This window comes from Lepidochelys kempii, chromosome 24 (assembly GCF_965140285.1).
Source record: "Lepidochelys kempii isolate rLepKem1 chromosome 24, rLepKem1.hap1, whole genome shotgun sequence".
Classification (NCBI taxonomy): domain Eukaryota; kingdom Metazoa; phylum Chordata; order Testudines; family Cheloniidae; genus Lepidochelys; species Lepidochelys kempii.
In genome coordinates this window covers 5,403,461-5,420,937 of record NC_136403.1, presented here as the reverse complement: position 1 = coordinate 5,420,937, position 17,477 = coordinate 5,403,461, and the positions used below count along the sequence as shown (strand labels likewise).

The 17,477-nt window shown below is 52.1% G+C and overlaps 1 protein-coding gene across 2 annotated transcripts in view; it reads right to left on the bottom strand.

The window, feature by feature from the left end:
* The window catches only part of ARHGEF2 (Rho/Rac guanine nucleotide exchange factor 2), a 130,381-nt gene extending 114,104 nt beyond the window's left edge, over positions 1–16,277 (bottom strand). The window contains exon 1 of one of the 2 annotated variants that reach the window (XM_073322498.2): positions 16,125–16,277. The gene's annotated coding sequence lies outside the window, so the exon portion shown is untranslated. The remainder of the gene's footprint in view (positions 1–16,124) is intronic. The other variant, XM_073322499.2, reaches the window with a different exon arrangement.
* Between the last annotated feature and the right edge of the window lie 1,200 nt (positions 16,278–17,477).

Here is a 17,477-nt window from a genome sequence, read left to right as displayed (position 1 = left end):
GGTCCAGGACTAGAGCTCCTAGGTGCTCCTGCAATACCAACAGCAACAACTCGGACCTTTGCTATCCTACCCGCTGAACCATTTTCTTTGGGGGGACCTGACAACAGGGGGCACAGTCTGGGAGCCTTCCCATCGTGCAGCATAAGCACCATCAGCATTTATTGCTCCTTCTTCCCACACCACTGTCCTGTGCCGACAGCAGCATCGCCCTTCTGAGAAGTGGGAGGAGGTGTCTTATGCAACCCCGGGACAGAGGGGGTCCAGCAGCCTGCCAGGAAATTCCTTCTCCCAGGAATCTCAGCCCACCCTCAATGCCCGGTTCCCATCAAAGCCCAAGGCAGGGCGGGTCCAGGCGGGTGGAAGGCAGCACACTTCTAGCCCATGTTTAAAGAAAAACCAATACAGTGGAGCTGTAGGAAGACCTTTATGGAGACGGCAGAGAGGTCAGCATTGCAAACAGCGCGGGCTTGTGTTTGTCCTGAGCAGCCTGGCTTGCCCAGCTTGCACTGCTGAGCTCTCCGTGTCACACCAAACGAGGCCCCTCCTGAAACCTGACCCTCTTTCTCCAGTCTCATTCAGCACACTGTGGCAGGGGGGTTCCCAAGGAAGTGAAGGCGCCTAAACCCAATGTAACTGAGGCTCCTAAATCCCTTAGGCTCCTTTGCAAACTCCAGCTGAAGGACCTGAACCAAAAATCACACAGGAAGTCTGTGGCAGAAGCAAGAATAGAACTCACGTGTCCCCACGCCTAGGCCTGTGCTTTAACCACCAAACCATCCGCCTCTTCCTGCTGGTCTCTGTCCCTCCCCTGGTGCATTTCCCATGTAAACATGTTACAGCATCCAAGGCAGCTCACTGCTGGACTGAGATCCAGATCTGATGAGCAATCGCAGCACCTGTTACAGCTCGCCTGGCATTTCTGACACCGACAGAAAATAGGAGGGGAATCACACTGGGCAGGGAACGTAGTTGATACCTAATGGCAAAGAGGGGAATTCAGCATTTGGAAAGCAACCTAGAGCTGCCATTTAGCAATCAATCATTAGGGCTGAAGTTACATTGAAGGGCAGTGTGGTTCAGTGGTTAGAGCTGGCCACGCCTGCACTTTCATCCTAGTTTTTTACACCAACTCACTGTGTGGCCTGGATCAAGTCATCATGCCTCAGTTTCCCCTGCTGTAAAATAGGGGTTAATACCTCCCAGAGGAAGGAGGGTGCAGTGGTTAGGGCGCTAGCCTGAGACTTGAGACACCCAAGTTCAATTCACTGCTCTGCCACAGACTCACTGCGTGACCTCAGGTGAGTCATCACTTCTCGGGGCCTCAGTTTCCTCATTTTACAATCGTGCAGAGTGAGAGAGTAAACTGGATATAGCCAACAAAAGGTCTTTGCGGTAATGAAATTCACATCGTTTCTAGAGGAAATCCACCAGTCCAGGAGCACCATCCACTTAAGCTTGGTTCCAAATTCCAACAACCCAAAAGCATTTCACAAAACCTCAAACCGATTAGATTGTATCCACCCCAGAAGCCGTTTGATCGCTCCCCCACCATTGTCTGCAACCCAAACACTCCTGCACAGACAGCACCGAAAGTGAAACTGACCATAAACAGAAGAGAGATTCGCTTAATTGACTTCCAGGAGAGAAATGCAAAGAGCAACCACAGAACTTGAAGAATGGGCCCCAAAAGTCATAGAATCATAGGGTTAGAAGGGTCCACAAGGGTCATCTAGTCTAATCCCCTGCCAAGATGCAGGATTTGTTGTGTCTAAGCTACCCAAGGCAGAGGGCTACCCGGCCTCCCAGTTTTAGTCCAGTTTACTTTCCCAGTCTTCAGCTGCTGGAAATCAGCAGAGCCCTGTTGAAGTTAGTGGAGCTGTGCTGACTTGTACCAGCTGAGATCTGGCCCTTAAAATGCTTACAGTAGGGCAGGGACTATATTTTTGTTCTGTGTTTGTACAGCGCCTGGCACCATGGGGTCCTGGTCCATGGTGAAGGCTCCTAGATGCTATGGTAATACCTTATATAATAATAAAATAATAATAATAATCGGATGCCTTATTAGCCAAGTACAGAAATTGGATTAGACTACGACTGCTGTCATTTCTGCAGGTCTTGATGATCTTCACACCTGGGAAGACTTAGCCCAAGAAGTGGCTTTAATGATTCCTGGCCACTGCCTGAAATTTGTAAGTTGCAGAGAGACCATCATAAAGAGCTGCTCAAACATTCCTTTCCTTTGATTTCCACTTAAGTGCTCTTACCCAGAGACTGTTGACTCACAGGTCAATGTGGGGTCATGGTGCTAAAAACAAAAACCCTCCACAGACAGTGACCTGCTTTCAGTGCAATGGCCTTGAGTCAGAATGAAGAAAGAAAAAAGAGAAAAAAAGACGCCCAGCCCCTGGTGTTATCTGAAAAGCTCACATGGTACTTTGAGGAGTCCATGAGACATTCTCCACCTGCTGGGGCTGGAGCTCCTGGGCTTAACTGGCTGCTGGTTTGATAGCCCACACTTTTCAGGTGCACTCACAAAAGTGATACTATTAAAAAAGAAAGGCCACGTTTATCCCCTCTCACTAGCTTCCAGTTCCATTTGTGAGAGAGAAGTTTCCGACCAGCCCCACGAGATCCGAAAGGCCACGTCTGCTCTCTGCCCTGTTGTTATTATTCCTGCGATCGTACAGCATGGAGACCGCAGCAGAGATTGGGGCTCGACGGTGCTAGGCGCTGCATTGACACTGTAAGAGACAGTCCCTGCCCTGAAGAGCTTATTTAGATGAGACAAAGGAAGGAACATTACATTAAGATAAATAAATAACCCCATTTTACAGATGGGGAATTGAGGCCAAGGGAGATTAAAGATACAGTATGTCTCTAGACTGCAGTTCCTGGCTGCTGCAGCTTCACTGTTCCAGGACCAGAGCTAGCTGGGGTATGTCAGCTCAAGCTGCAATCATAGCCACTGACTGAGGTCTAGACGTACCCTAAACGACTTGCCCATGGTCACACAGGGAGTCTGTGGCACAGCCAAGAATTGAACCTAGATCTCCTGAATCCCAAGCTACTGCCTTTAGCCACAAGGCCACCCATCCTCTCTGAGTGTCTCTAGTATTTATAATAAAGACTTTGCCTTTCTCTTTACTGTGTCTTCCAGATTAGGATCTCAAGACACCTAACAAGTGATAAGAAAGGCAGCCTTATGGGGTGGGGAATACTTCCCGCTTTCTGGCCACCCCAGCTCTGAAGTCAGCACAGAAGTAAGGGTGACAATACTGCAACCCTCGCTAAAATAACCTTGTGACCTGCCCCCTGCAACTCCCTTTTGGGTCAGCACCCCCAATTTGAGAAACGCTGGTCTCCTGCATGAAATCTGTATAGTCTAAGGTAAAAGCAAACAAAAGACCAGATTTCATGGCGGGAGACCGGATTTCACCGTCAGCGATGCGCTTTTCGTGGCCGTGAATTTGGTAGAGCCCTAGTCATGGCCCTATCTGCACATAGAAGATAACAGCCTACTGCTGCTGCCAACTAATGGAGTTACTCCTTTAGTTCAAGTAGCAGATAGTTGTGCGGCAGATCCTTCATTCACACCCTGCTGATGGCCCAGGGAAGGTGGGAGGTTAATTACATTGCAACGTTGGGAGCCCTAGTATGGACAGACCCCTGGCTACAATATATTATTACAGTAGCACCTAGAGGCCTCAACATTCTACATGCCGTACCAGACACACAGTGAGAGATGTGCCCTGCCCAGAACAGCTCACAGTCTAAAACAGACAAAGGGCAGGAGGGAAACTGAGGCACGGAGAGGGGACATGACTTGCCCAAGGTCATGCAGCAGGTCAGTGGCAGAGCCAGGAATAGCACCCAGAAGTCCCAAGGCTCAGCCCAGCACCCTCTCCACTAGATCATGCTGCCCACGCTACAGCCATCTTCAGCGCCATGCCTATTAGCCCTGCTCAGTCACCAACCAAACTGTGCGTTTTCCTCCATGTGTGATCAGCCCCACCCCTCTGTTCTAGCTGCCACAGTCTCACCCTCTTCACCTGCTCCTGTAGAGATCTGCTCCAGTCTCGGTCTGCACTGAGGCCCCCCGCGCTTGTGGCCAGCCTGCAGTGTCCTCTTCCCCCCCACCAGACATACACACTTCCTAGCTACCGCCCCGGGGCGAACGGGATGAGCTCAGCCGCTTTCCTGTTTTCGAGTGCCCACACACAGCCAGCCGACAAGAACTTTCCTCCCTTTCAGCCCGTTATCTGCTGTCAGATCTTTGCTGAATTGTCCTAGGGCCAGTTACCAATTTTCCATATATAGTGATGGAGCACAAAATGGGAGAGGAGCATGAGCTAGTGGTTAGAAGAGGGGACAGGGAGCCTGGGATCCATTTCCCAGCTCTGGGAGGGGAGTGGTGTCTATTGGTTAAAGCTGGGAGGCTGGGAGCCAGGACTCCTGGGTTCCATCCCAACTCTGGAAGGGGAGCATGGCCTCTCTAGGGATTAGAACATGCGGGGCTGGGAGTCAGGACTCCGGGTACATTTAGCTCTCTTTTCACTAGTGTGATAGAGGATGGGACTGGGAGGAGCCTAGGTTCTATCCACAGCTCTGGGAAGGGGGAATTGTCTCCTGGTTAGAGCAGGGACAGGGAACGAGTCTGGTTTCTATTCCCAGCTCTGATACCAATTCAGTATGTAACGTTGGGCACATCTGGAGGGTAGGGAAGAATCAAGAGCATTGGGCTGGCAGCTGGGAGCGGGAGACTAATGGGGACTCATGTGTGGAGGGAGAGGAAGGATCTGGCTTGGAGAAGGGTGCTCTAGGAGCCCTGGGGAAGGGGCAGTTTGGGTGGACCCAGCACCTATGTAACCACTCAGCAGGCCGGACCGAGCCAGCAAGGAGCTAACGGGGTTGGTACAAATATCTAGCGAAGAAGCTGATCTAGAAGGCAGTCAGTTGATAAGGTCCAGGGTGAGAAGCGCTCCCATGGAAACCTGGGGGAGTGTACACAACACAGGAGGATTCCCCCTGGGGTGTGCAGGGAGGGGCGGGGGGGTGAGGACAGCCCAGCCCAGGGCCAGCCTTTCCCCAGACAATCACTCCAAGAGGCCAGCGCCCATCTCAGAGCCACAGCTCCAGAATCAGGGAAGTGATTGAAAAGCAAAGCAAACCGCGCCCGCGCCCCCTCCCCCCCCCCACCCCCGGTAGGATTCTCCTGCTGGGGCCACAATTAAGCAGGTGTAAATTAAGCAACGTAACATCTGGCCTCTGTGGTTTGTTCTCTCTCTCACCCACTCCCCAGGGGGAGAATTGAGTATTGTTTTGGTAGAGTGTGGGGTTTGGGGGCGTTTTTTTTTTACGTATGGGGAGACTCAGGCAAAGGGAGATGAAGTGACTTGCCGAAGGTCACCGAAGGAATAAGTGGCAGAGCTGGGAATCCAGGAGTCCTGACGTCAAGTCCCCTGCTCTCACCAGCAGGTCCCACACTCTTCCTGGAGCCAGGAATACAACCCGCAAATCCCCACCCAGGACCCTAACCCCTAGCCCACATGCAGCCTCCTTCTCAAACGGATCAAACAAGTAATTGACGATGACGCAGCCCTGCCTGGCCTTGTGTGCATCCTGCCTGTACCTTTAGTAGAAGAATTAGACAGTGAATGAAAACAGCCCATCAGCCCAACCCATCTTTCTAGCTTTAATCCAGAACAGGACTCACCCTCACACTCGGACAAGGGAGAGCGTCATGCACGCACCAGGCTGTGCGCTGCTGGGGAATGTAAACAGGCTTGAGACCCAAGCTGCTAAGAGGGGGAGGAACAGGCAAAAAAAAAAAAAAAAAAGAAAGGCCAGGGGTGGGGGAGGGGTGGAGGAGAGGGATTTGGGAGGAGCGAGGAGAGGGCTGGGACAGGGCTAGGGACCAGAGTTGGAACACACAACGGCTCTTAAACCTCACGCTTCTGGGCCTGACCCACGTTCTCATCTGCTACTACAGGGATCCGGCACCTTCCTCTGAAGCAGCTGGTGCTGGCCACCGTCACAGATGAGATGTGGGGCTGGATGGGACCCTGCAGATCTAATTCAGTCAGGGGATTCTCATGTTCCACTCCTGATAGTCCTCTTCCATGACAGGGCCAGGCTCCCGTCGGCAGGAGCAGGGAAGAGAACCTGGAGGCAAATGCCATGACCTGGACAACCTCAGAGGTGAAGCATTTGCGAGTGCATGTTACCCACCACAGGTTGAACTGGGGCCCTCTGGAGCTGAAAGCAGGGGCTGCCAGAGCAGGAGGTAGACAACCAAACCACCCAAGTGGGGGCTGTAACAAACTCATATCCTCTATGCACCAGCACCCTCCGTCACCCAGCGCTCACATCCCAAGGGAGAGCCCTAACCACTGACCTAAAGCTACAAGAAGGGAGGCAACGCCTCCTCCCCCAATTTTGTGACTCCAGCCTGAAAAACAAAATTGAAATATTTCAGAAACATCAAAACGAACCGTTTCAATTGGACCTTTCCAAAACTCGCTCTATCCAGTAGGAAACACTTCCCTTCCAGAGCCAAGATTAGAACCCAGGAATTTGGGCTCCCAGTCTCCTGCTCTAGCCCCTAGAGCAGGGGTTCTCAGACTGGGGGTCAGGACTCCTCAGGGGGTCATGAGGTTATTACATGGGAGGTTGCGAGCTGTCAGCATCCACCCCCAAACCCTGCTTAGCCTCCAGCAGTTACAATGTTGTTAAATATATTTTAAAAAATGTTTTTAATGTATAAGGGGGGGGGGGTCACACTCAGAGGCTTGCTGTGTGAAAGGGGTCACCAACAGGGAAGTCTAAGAACCCTTGCCCTAGGAGCCATTCACCCCTTCCAGAGCCAGGCACAAAACACAGGAACCCTGATTCCACATCAGGGGCTTTAACTGTCTGATCACATCCCTCGCTGGTGTTCAGCGAAGCCTCCCAAACTGAATGGGAGGGAGCCATTCCAGCATCGACCGACAGTTTACGAGCTCTCCAGTCACTCTTGATGGAGTTACAGCCTTGTAACATGTGGGAGGTTCCTGGACGTTCTTACTGTTCTCTGGAGACCTTGGTTTTATAATGAGAACATGACCAGGAATGAAAAAAACCGAATAAAAATTGTATTAGTAGACTTGGCAGAATTCAACGGTTATGTCAATGGATAATATCAACGTGTATTTTTATCAATTTAAATTTTCAGAGTTGTGCAAAATTATGGGTTTTAAGCATTTTTTCCCCTATTTTGATCTATTTAAATGTTCACAGATGCCAGAAATTATGGGAGCATGTGTCAGACAATTACTGAAGGACAGCAGATGCCGAGACATAAAAAGCGAAAGTTTTATAACCAGTAAGTCAAAAACTGGCAACATCACATTTGAAAATACACATAGTAAATACCATAGGACTGGAAGGGACTTCGCAAAGTCATCTAGTCCAGTCCCCTGCCCTCGTGGCAGGACTAAGTATTATCGTTAAGTTAAACTCTCTCAAGCAGCATTTCTCCTGCTTCGCCTCGCTGTCCATTTCAATTGTTATTGATGGAAATAGTTTGTCCTCTCTTTGTGTGTGTTCCGAGAAATCAACCTCTATTGACATTTACCAATACAAACCTAACCCCTCCAAGCCTACTTCCTGGGCACCGCTTGGAATGTCAAGAATGTGAACATGGGAAGCACCATGTCTGAAGAGATGCAGGTGCTGGGAACTCTTTAAATCAATGAGCTAGTGCTGACATTCTGACCCCGTTAAAGTCAATGGCAAAATTCCCCATGACATCAGCCAGGACGTACCCCTAGGTCCTGATTTCACCACTGCCCTGCACCGTTTGGAGTCATTTACATAACAGCATCAACCCCATGCAATCCTGGGATCAGCTGATAAATCATGAGATTTAAAAAAAAAAAAAAACAATTTTGCTTCTTTGCCTTTGCCTCCTGGTCTCTGAGCCTTTCAGGTCATGCTGGGATCATGTTGTCCAGCTTCCCTCGACAATCACAAGAGCTAGAAACTTACTTTAAACAAATCCCTGCGACTCTCCCTAAATCAAGTGACTCCAGGAGTTGGGGCTTGAAGGAAAAAAAATACTAAATATCACAAGAGTTGGGATACAATTGCAAGGGTTAGCACCACCGTTTACCCCTGCACAAAGTGGGTGGGAAACGCCTGGATCCAGCTGCATTTTACACTCAGCCTGGACCGGAGCGGCTGCACAAGGCAGAGGGAGTGGAAAGTCAGGCCTGGAGGCTCGATAGTGAGATTTTTGTCTCCACACAGAAGTTGCACTGGTTCAGCTGAAATCCGTTCTTAAAGCAAAGTAATTGAACTGGAGCAAAGCACTTCACACTGGTGAGCAACTGGCTTAGCCCAATTTGAATTACCCCTGTGCAATTGGCACAGCCCATAATGCACTGGGCTCGCTGGTGGCATGGATTGCCTTGAAGGGATCAGGTTGCCTTTTCTTCAGCTCTTCATAAATCCTGCTCGGGAACGTCCCCAGACCATGCAGGACTGATGTGGAGGAGGGCAAGGGATGCAGGTAGATCTACATTGAATGCTCTCCTGTTAAATAACGTGCCCGCAGCAACACGCCTCTATCAGGCTATTGGCGAACACAGGTCACCAGAACCCCTTGCTGGAGTCACAGGAATACATTACTCTTAACGCCATGTGCGGTTGCAGAGAACAAGATCCCTCATCCGGTAGCCTATGCAGGGACAGATTAATAATGCATCTAGCCATGGGGCCCATCACCTTCGTAACTGAGCACCCCACGAGCCTGTGCATACCCTCTCCACAGGCTGTGCAGTAGGGAAGTGCTGCTCTCCCTGTCTCACAGATGGGGAAACTGAGGCCCACTTGCAGGTCTGTTCCCGTGTCACACTGCAGCAGCAATGCCCTTTCCGGCAAGTGGGAAGCAAACCAGGTTCAATCAGACCCAGGCCCAGGAGTGTCCACTGTTTGAAAGGCAGGCTGCCCTCCAATGCTCGCTGATGTCCATGGGATTTGGGTGCTGGCCAGTGCTTAGAGCACCAGGCTAGGCAGCCCCACTGTGGATTCTGCCACTGACTCAGGGTGTGACCTCAGGCAAGTCACTTCCCCCCTCTGTGCCTCAGTTTACCCTTCTGTAAAATGGAGGGAACAACCCAGACCCACCTCTCAGGGAGCTGAAAAGAGGCATCAATGTCCACACAGCACCAGACTAGCAGCTCTCAACCTTTCTCATAACTCTCCCTTACCCTGCCAGGATCTAGTCTTCCATTCAGTAATATGAGCAGCCAGTCAGGACTCCGACTCCTCTCTGCCAACCCCAGGCTGAGAACCTATGCCCTATATAAATGCCATGTCCTGTTAGGTTGGACCGTAAGTTCGTTGGGGCAAGAATTGTGGTTTTGTTCTGTGTTTGTACAGCACCTAGCACCCTGGGGTGCTGGGCTATGACTGGGGCTCCCGGCTGCTACCACAAAACAGATGATAATAGATCAGGAGGAGACATTAAACAACACTCCCTTCTGCCCATGCAGGTGGGGCTTAAAGAAGCCTGAGCGTGCTGCCCAGGATCTCACCCAAAGCTGGAGCGTGGGCGATTGCTTGGTGCACCAGCCTGTGTGGTATTCTGTCCTATTCACAGCAGTGCGTCACGTACCCAGAAGCCACATCAAAACAATGGCACAACAAATGGAATCCAAGGTGTGCAGACAACAGCAGATGGCAACGGCTGGCACTTAATTCTCTTCCTGCTGGCTCTGATCATGATGCTAACCGCTCCCCCTCTGCCTTGTAGACATCCCTTCTTCCTCTTCCATTCCTCCTGGCGCCCCTCCCCACAAAAAAAAAAAAAAATCCCTCCCCCTTTATTCTCTGTTTGCATCATCTCTGCTGTGCATTTCTGGGCACTGGATCTGCAGGGTGCAAGGGTGGCCTGCCCAGGAAACACGGCATTAAGGTGTGTGTTGTTTGTGGAAGAGTCTGTTTGCTGATCTTGGAGCCTTGAGTCATGAATAGTCGAGGGACCCAGCCAATCCCATGGGGCTATAGTGGAAGCCTCGGATCTGGCTAGAAGGGCATCTGGTAATTGCTAAATGCACTGCTGAATAGACCTCAGTGTCAGCCCTACACAGTCGAGAAGTGGCTGCTTAGTGTTTTCCCCAGGAATTGAAATCAGAAGGGGTGTTGAGTTTATAGGGGGAGTCGGAAAACAACTAAATTGGCTCCACTGAAGGGGAGCGTAGGGAAATCCACAGACTCACAACCACTGTGGATTGGCACAAACGGGGGGCCTCACACACACACTCACCAGGGGTTACATGAGCCCAGGGCACTTCAAAGCTCCGTGGCGCCCTAAAACACATACCCTGCTGGGTCCCCACCCCAACAGCAGTGGGATTGGCTGGGTCAGACATAGTGATTTTAGGGTGCTCCATTGCAGGGTAGGTGATGGAGGGGAAGGGCTAGCCTGGGACTTGGAAATCCTGGGTTCAATTCCTTGCTCTGCAAGAGACTCCCTGTGTGACCCTAGGTATGTCACTTAGCCGCTCTGGGCCCCTGTTTGCCCATCTGTATAATGGGGCTAGTAGTCCTGCTTCACAGAGGGGGGTGGTAACGATAAATAGAGGTGAGGTGCTCAGGCATTACGGTGATGGAGGACAGATTAGAACCTTAGTGAGATATGCATCCAATTCCCCTGTTCCAGCACTGGGGCATTATTTTGGTGGGCACCCCACGGTAGCTTGTATGGGGTCCTCACTAACAAAGCCATTCCTGGGAATGCTCCTACCCCAGAAAATATACCACTAAGGTGGATCTATTCCTGCACCCCAAGTTACTCCTCACAAAGCCAATGAGGAGTCAATCTGTGAATTTAAGAGGTAGCATGTCCAAGTGGCTAGAGCACTGGACCAGGACTCAACAGACCTGGGTTCTATTCCCAGCTCTGCCCCTGACCTACTGCATGATCTTGGGCAAGTCACTGCCCCGCTCTCTGCCTCAGTTTCCCCATCTGTAAAATGGGGTTAACCCTACTGACCCGCTTAGGAAAGCGCTGAGATCTACTGATGGAAAGCACCAGCTAGGAGCTGGGTATTATTATTTTACCCAGGGAAAGGTTCTGCGAGACAATCTGCCCCCCTGCCAGCTTCTTCCCCTCCCTGCATTGGGGCGTGAAGAGCCTGGCTGCTGAGGAGCGAAACGTGCGCAGGTGGAAGGCGTGCCAGTGTGCAGGGAACAGCATGAAAACAGGCCAGCTCTGGCCAGATCCCAGAGAGAGAAAACAGGACCCATCCCACATCCAGGCTAGACACATTCAACAACCACAGTGCTCAGCCCAGAACCTCGTGATCTTTAGCACACGACACAGGGCAGCTGCTGTTAGCTCCACTGTACAGATGGGGAACGGAGGCCTAGGCACTGGCCCAAGGTCACCCAGGGAGGCTACAGCAAAGCTGGGACTTGCCCCCCTGTCTTCCAAGCCCTAACCACTGCACCAGCCTGCCCGTCATTCAAAGCCAGCTGTCCAACACTCTCAGCTTGCTGCCTGGCACCTTTTCTAGCGTAGGCAACATTCTCTCCATCCACCAAAATACCTTCGACAGGTGCAAACACTGACCCTACATAAACACACCTGTGTACACAAAAGATTCAATCACACAGAGACACACCAGCCCCGTTGGGCTCAGTGGTGCAGTTTGAAATCCAGACCTACAAGCACAAGACTATACCTCCTGAGCTGCGAGAGCAGCTCCCTCAGCTGGTAGCTGTAGTATACTCTTACCCTCTCCTGTGGAGCAGAGCAAAGGCTCTTAACACACTGTTTGATAGTGTATGTCACTTATATGCTTGGACACACCCCCAGACTCAAACATACTCCTATCCAAACACACCACAGTGTGCATGAATATATTGAAAGCATCTCTTCCATTTTAAATGCCAGCCATTGTAAAACTTTGTTGCTCCAGGCTGAGTTTATATGCTGGGCTCAGGAAGACATGCCTTCGTGCTAAAGCAGGAGACATCCCTGCACATTCCTTCTAGGATCAGCCCCGGTTATTACAGGTCATTCTTTCTGCCAGGCATCGGGCTGCCTGCTAGATTCATCCCGGAAGAGCTCAAATCACAGCAAGGACTTGAGTCCTGGGGGCCCCCGGAAAGGAATCAATTGTGGTGGACTCAGTTGTAACTTACAAATGTGGCTAAAATCAACACCCAGCCCTCTTAAAACCTGTGTTTATGTTTTGCAAAGAATTCCAACAGCCACCTGCCTAAGAGTGACAAAGCGGCTCATGGATCATGTTACGCTCCCGGCTCAACTGATGAGCAGCTTTGTTATCCTTACAACATAATAGGGGTAGATGACAGGTCAGGCCTTGCTAAATTGGCCAGCCTCACATGGGAGGTGCCACTAGAATCCCCTCCCCCCCATGGGATCCAGCTCCTCCCTGTCTCCTGACATAGGAACAAATAGATGGAATTATAGAATCATAGACTATCAGGGTTGGAAGGGACCTCAGGAGGTCATCTAGTCCAACCCCCTGCTCAAAGCAGCACCAATCCCCAATTTTTGGCCCAGATCCCTAAATGGCCCCCTCAAGTATTGAACTCACAACCCTGGATTTAGCAGGCCAATGCTCAAACCACTGAGCTACCCCTCCCCAGTGGCAAGTTCATAACCAATACATGGAAATACTTTCCCCTGTGGGGTATGCAGTTTGGCGGTAGAACTCATTGACACAGGATATCTCCGAGGCCAAAAAAGTCAGCAAGATTCAAAAGGGGCTTGGACACTTATACAGCGAGCAAGACTACCTGAGCTAGGATAGTGAATACAAACAGATTGTGGAAGGGATATTAAATCGCGTCGGGGTCAAGCTGGGCTCTGTCTGGGATCAGGATAAGACCTGATGTTGGGGGGGCAGATTATCTCACATCCACTACTGTGGGGGTCCCCTTGGGTCTGATCCAGTCTGGCAATTATGTTCCTTTCAGTGCTGGATTGGGGGAAAGTCCCCAAAGTACAAACCCAGGCACTGCTTAGGAGAGCAAGAAAAGAATAAAATTCCTGGGGGAGAGGGGATCAAAATCCTATATAAGGCCCGCTCCAAAGCCCGAGTCTGAAGTCAGCCGGAGTTTTTTCATTGGATTTCAGCACATGTTGGATCAGGCCCCGAGCTTATTGAGGGCTGGGGTGGGACTGATAAACAGCAGAGGTGGGACATCCATTCAGGTCCAATCCACCCCCAATGAAGATCCCCAATAGGCAACGGACAAGGTCACAGAATCATAGGGTTAGAAGAGACTGCAAGAGACATCTAGTCTAGCCCCCAGCCAAGATGCAGGATTTGTTTTGTCTAAACCATCCAAGACAGGTGGCTACTCAGTCCTATAGCCACAGAATAGGCCCGGCCCAGGCAATGACAGGGTGAGCAGCTTGCCCTATGGGCCAACGTGTCTCACTGCCACAGTAGACGGACCCCCTGGGGGATGAAAGGGGAATTCAGGCTCCATGGCCCATTGGAGGTAGAGCTGGTCCAGCCCATCCAGTGAAATATTTCAAGCTTAAAATTTTTTTCCAACCTGACTCAGGCCCCAAAGCCAAACATTCGGAAGCTTTTCTGAAACTAAATTTCAGGGGTGGGAAATCCCCTTCTAGGTCAATTGAAATGAAATGTTTTGATGTGACCGTTTAAAATAATTATACAGCATAAAGTGAATTTCAAAAGGCAAAGAAGTTTTGTAGGGAAAAAAAAAAAAGGGAAACTTTTCATCTGAAACATATTGCGGCATTATCCCAAAAGAAATTCCAAACTTGTTTCCTAAATGCCAGTTCATCGAACTGGATCCAGTTCCACAACGTAATTCAGCGCCGTCAAAATGGCATTTTTCTGCTGGAAAACTGTTTTGACTGAAACATCGAGCCAGGTCTAGCTCTGGGATCTCTGGCCTCTTGGTCTGCACCTTGAGCTGGTTGTCGGGGCTGTTTTTACAATGGGTGCTGAGATCTGCCCCACTCATCTCATGCAGGCCAGTCATCTCGCCCCCACCCACGCAAGGGGTGAGGGCCGTGCGCTCTATGATAGAATGCTAATTGGCTGAGCCCCTTCCCCCAGGACTGAACAACACGCTTCAGACCAGATTCACACTGTGACTGCAAGCCATCCTCAGGAAAGGAGCCAAGATCAATACTCTGCATTACTGGGGCAGGGGGAGATGTGCTTCAAACATCCTCGGCCAAAGTGCATCCTGGCCAGAACTCCAGAGAAGCCAGGTGACACAGGGATGAGTTTGGTCCAGCAGCAGCAGATTTGCACTTGTATGGGGCCTTTCAGCCAGCACTTTGCACCCATTAGAAGCAAATGGGTTCCAGAGGAGAATCACTTGCAAAAGGGATGGGGCAGCCTCCCTTAGGGCAAGTTCAGAGCCAGGTTTTCCCCTGAGAGGTAGTTCTTAAAAATGAAGTTGTGGGCTCCATGTTGATCACCTTCTCGGGATTCTGTAGCAAAGGGATCTCCCTTCTCCTTTTCTCCCCCACCCCAAACACCCAGCCCTGCACACCCAGCTGGGGATCAGAGAGTCAGAGCCTGGATTCTTTCCACCTTGCACCTCAGCATCCAAAGTCTGCACTCAGCAACACCCGAGCCCTCAATGAGGGCCAGCCAGGTGCAACTCCAGGGGAACAGGATAAGCATCTCAATTGATCATGCATGAAGTAGAATACCCTTTAGTTCCCACACCCAGAGCCAGGCTGGTTCTGCATGGGACTATATTGTCATTTGTCACTAAAGTCAGCCCGTCCGATACACACACGGAGCAGATCTGCCCTGTTTCCAGTGTCACTTTTCCGAGCTGACCCAAACTTCCAATATAACCAAACACAGCCACGTGCTCCTTCCCTCCAGATGGGATTTGCTGATGATGATGGGATTTGTCAGTATAGTTACACCAGTACCTGCAAAACTCTCTGATGTGGACACAGTTACATGGGGACAAGCGTGCTTACACTGCATAGTTCCCCCCCACAGCATCAACTCTAACTGCATTGATACCCGGATGCTGCTGTAACGGGGACTACGCTGGGGCTCTTAGCAGCACAGCGTCATTGGTAAAATACAATCATTGATCATCATCATAATAAAATCACACTCCTAACCCACATAGCTAAAATTGGAGGGCAGGCCGGGGCTTAAGGTGGTAGAATTTAGAGCTGGGACAGACTGAAGGGTCTGGTCTACACACAGATTTTGTCCTGGTATAGCTCTGTTGGTAGGGGTGGGATTTCCCACTGCTATTATTATATCCATCCACTAGTGTGGACGCAGATACTGGGGTAAAGCTCATTACCCTTACCGTGCGGGAATAGCTGTTCTGGTGTCTGGTACCTTTAGCTACGCTGCCTGAACGATCCCAGGAGAAGGATGGTGTACAGAAAAGGGCAAAAAGGCCACCCCCCGGGATGCGTCTGGCTACTGAATGGCTGCTGTGCTAGACCTTAGCCAGAGCTCGGAGAAGAACTAGCTTGAGAAGGCGCAAGGACGTACCAAGCAACCCTACCGAGGGCAAAATTCAAACCACTGCGCTTAGGGAGTTTGGGGCATTTCACTTCCTCAGCTCTTTCCCAGACAGAGCCCTCTTTCGCCGCAAGGAAGATAGTCCCATGGCACTCCTAATCTGGGGGGCGAGCTCAAGCTGCTTTTTACTGATGACCAGTTCCCTTTCCCAGACAGGGAAACTGAGGCACGGAGCTGCTGAGCACCTTGCCCAAGGCCAGCAGGCAATTCAGCGGCAGGGCAGCTCTGGCCATTAGAGAACGCACCCCGTGGGTCGGGGTCTGGAGCCCTAGCCCCCACCCACCAACCACACTCCCGTCCTAGAGACGGAAAGAGGACCCAGGAGCCCCGCTCCCAGCCTCCCCTGTTCCAGCCACTTCTCCTCCACACGCCTCTCCCTTGCACTTTTTAACACCAAAGCACGGGGCAAAGGTTACCCAGGAAGCCGCGGGATCGGCAACAGACCGGGCAGGCCGAGCCCCGGAGCTCGCCCCTGGCCCAGCCCCCGGCGGGGTCGGCCCAGCCGGGCTGGCACCTGTAGCCGGTGATGGCTGAAAGGTGGCGATCGGAACGTACCTGCCGGGCTGGGGAGAGGGGGCGGGCTGCGGCTCCGCTATGCCCGGGCAGGACCCCCGGGGCCGGGCGCGGTGAGCGACCCCCCCGGCTCGGCTCCGCTCCTGCAGCTCCTGCTTCCAGCCTCGCTTCTTCGCCCCTTGCTGCGGGTTCCTCCCCCGCCTCCTCGCTCACCCCGAATCCAACAGCCGGGACCCGCCCAGCGCCTCGGATCCTCCCCCCCGTTAACCCTTCGCCCCGGATCCTCCCCCCGTTAACCCTTCGCCCTCGGGGCCATCACCAGGCTCGCTTCTCCTCCTGCAGCGCCAGCCTCTCGCCTTCCCCTTCGCCCAAAGGGGCTGGGCTGGGCTGGGCGCTGGGCTCCGCCGAAGGCAGAGGCGGCCACCGCGGGCGGGGGGGGGGGGGGAAGAGGGGGAGTGCCTTTAAAAGGCTGCCAAATACCCAGGGTGAAGCCTGGGTCAAAAAGAAAGCTTCCCTGGAAGTGCGAGCAGGAGGCTGGGAATGGGGAAGTCCTGAGGTCTCCTCCTGCCTCAGAATTTCCTGGGTGGGTGCCTCAGTTTCCCCACCTGTGAGAAGGGGGCCGCCGTCACGTGTCTCCCTGGGATGTCAAGGATCACTCTGGGAGGTGCTAGGGAATCTTCTTCAGGCCCCGCCGAGACAGGGTCCTGGAGCAGTGGTCTATACTGCAGTGACAGCCCCGCGAGCCCGAGTTGGCTGGCCAGGGCCAGCCACTGGTGTCTCCTTGCTGCATACACCTACCCTGACAGTCACACAGCCTAGAGCGGGGATCCAGTCAGGCCTTGCTAAGCCAGGTGGGGTGGGAGACTTGGGGGGAACAGGAGGTGCTGCAGAAAGGGAGCATACAGAGCCCAGCATGGTGCTCAGGGGATGTAGCAGCCTGCAGATGGCAACTGAGATCAGCATCCCCCCTGGCTGACAGTGCTCCCCCTAGGTGGTGCTTGTCTGGGGGACCTCAGCTCCCCCCTGCAGAAGGGAAATTGGCTTCCCTGGAGCCAAGATCTGCAAACCAGTACGGCTTCCTCTGGGAAGTTAGAGAGCACTAAGCACCCACATGTCCTTGTACACAGGGACAGGGAGAGCGTGACCTCAAGGTTAAAGCAGGAGGGGACTAGCCCAGGACTCCTGGATTGAATTCCTGGCTGCAGTAGAGTGGGATCTAATGGTAAGAGCAGGAGTGGGCATGTGTTCCCAGCTCTGCCCCTTACTCCCTGGAGGACGCTGGGGATGACCTGTCCACATTTTACAGCTGGGGAAACTGAGGCTCGGAGGGGCGGTGATACCAAGCTACCTCCCTGGCAGGGTGAGGAGCTTCATTCATTAGCATGTGCAACGCAC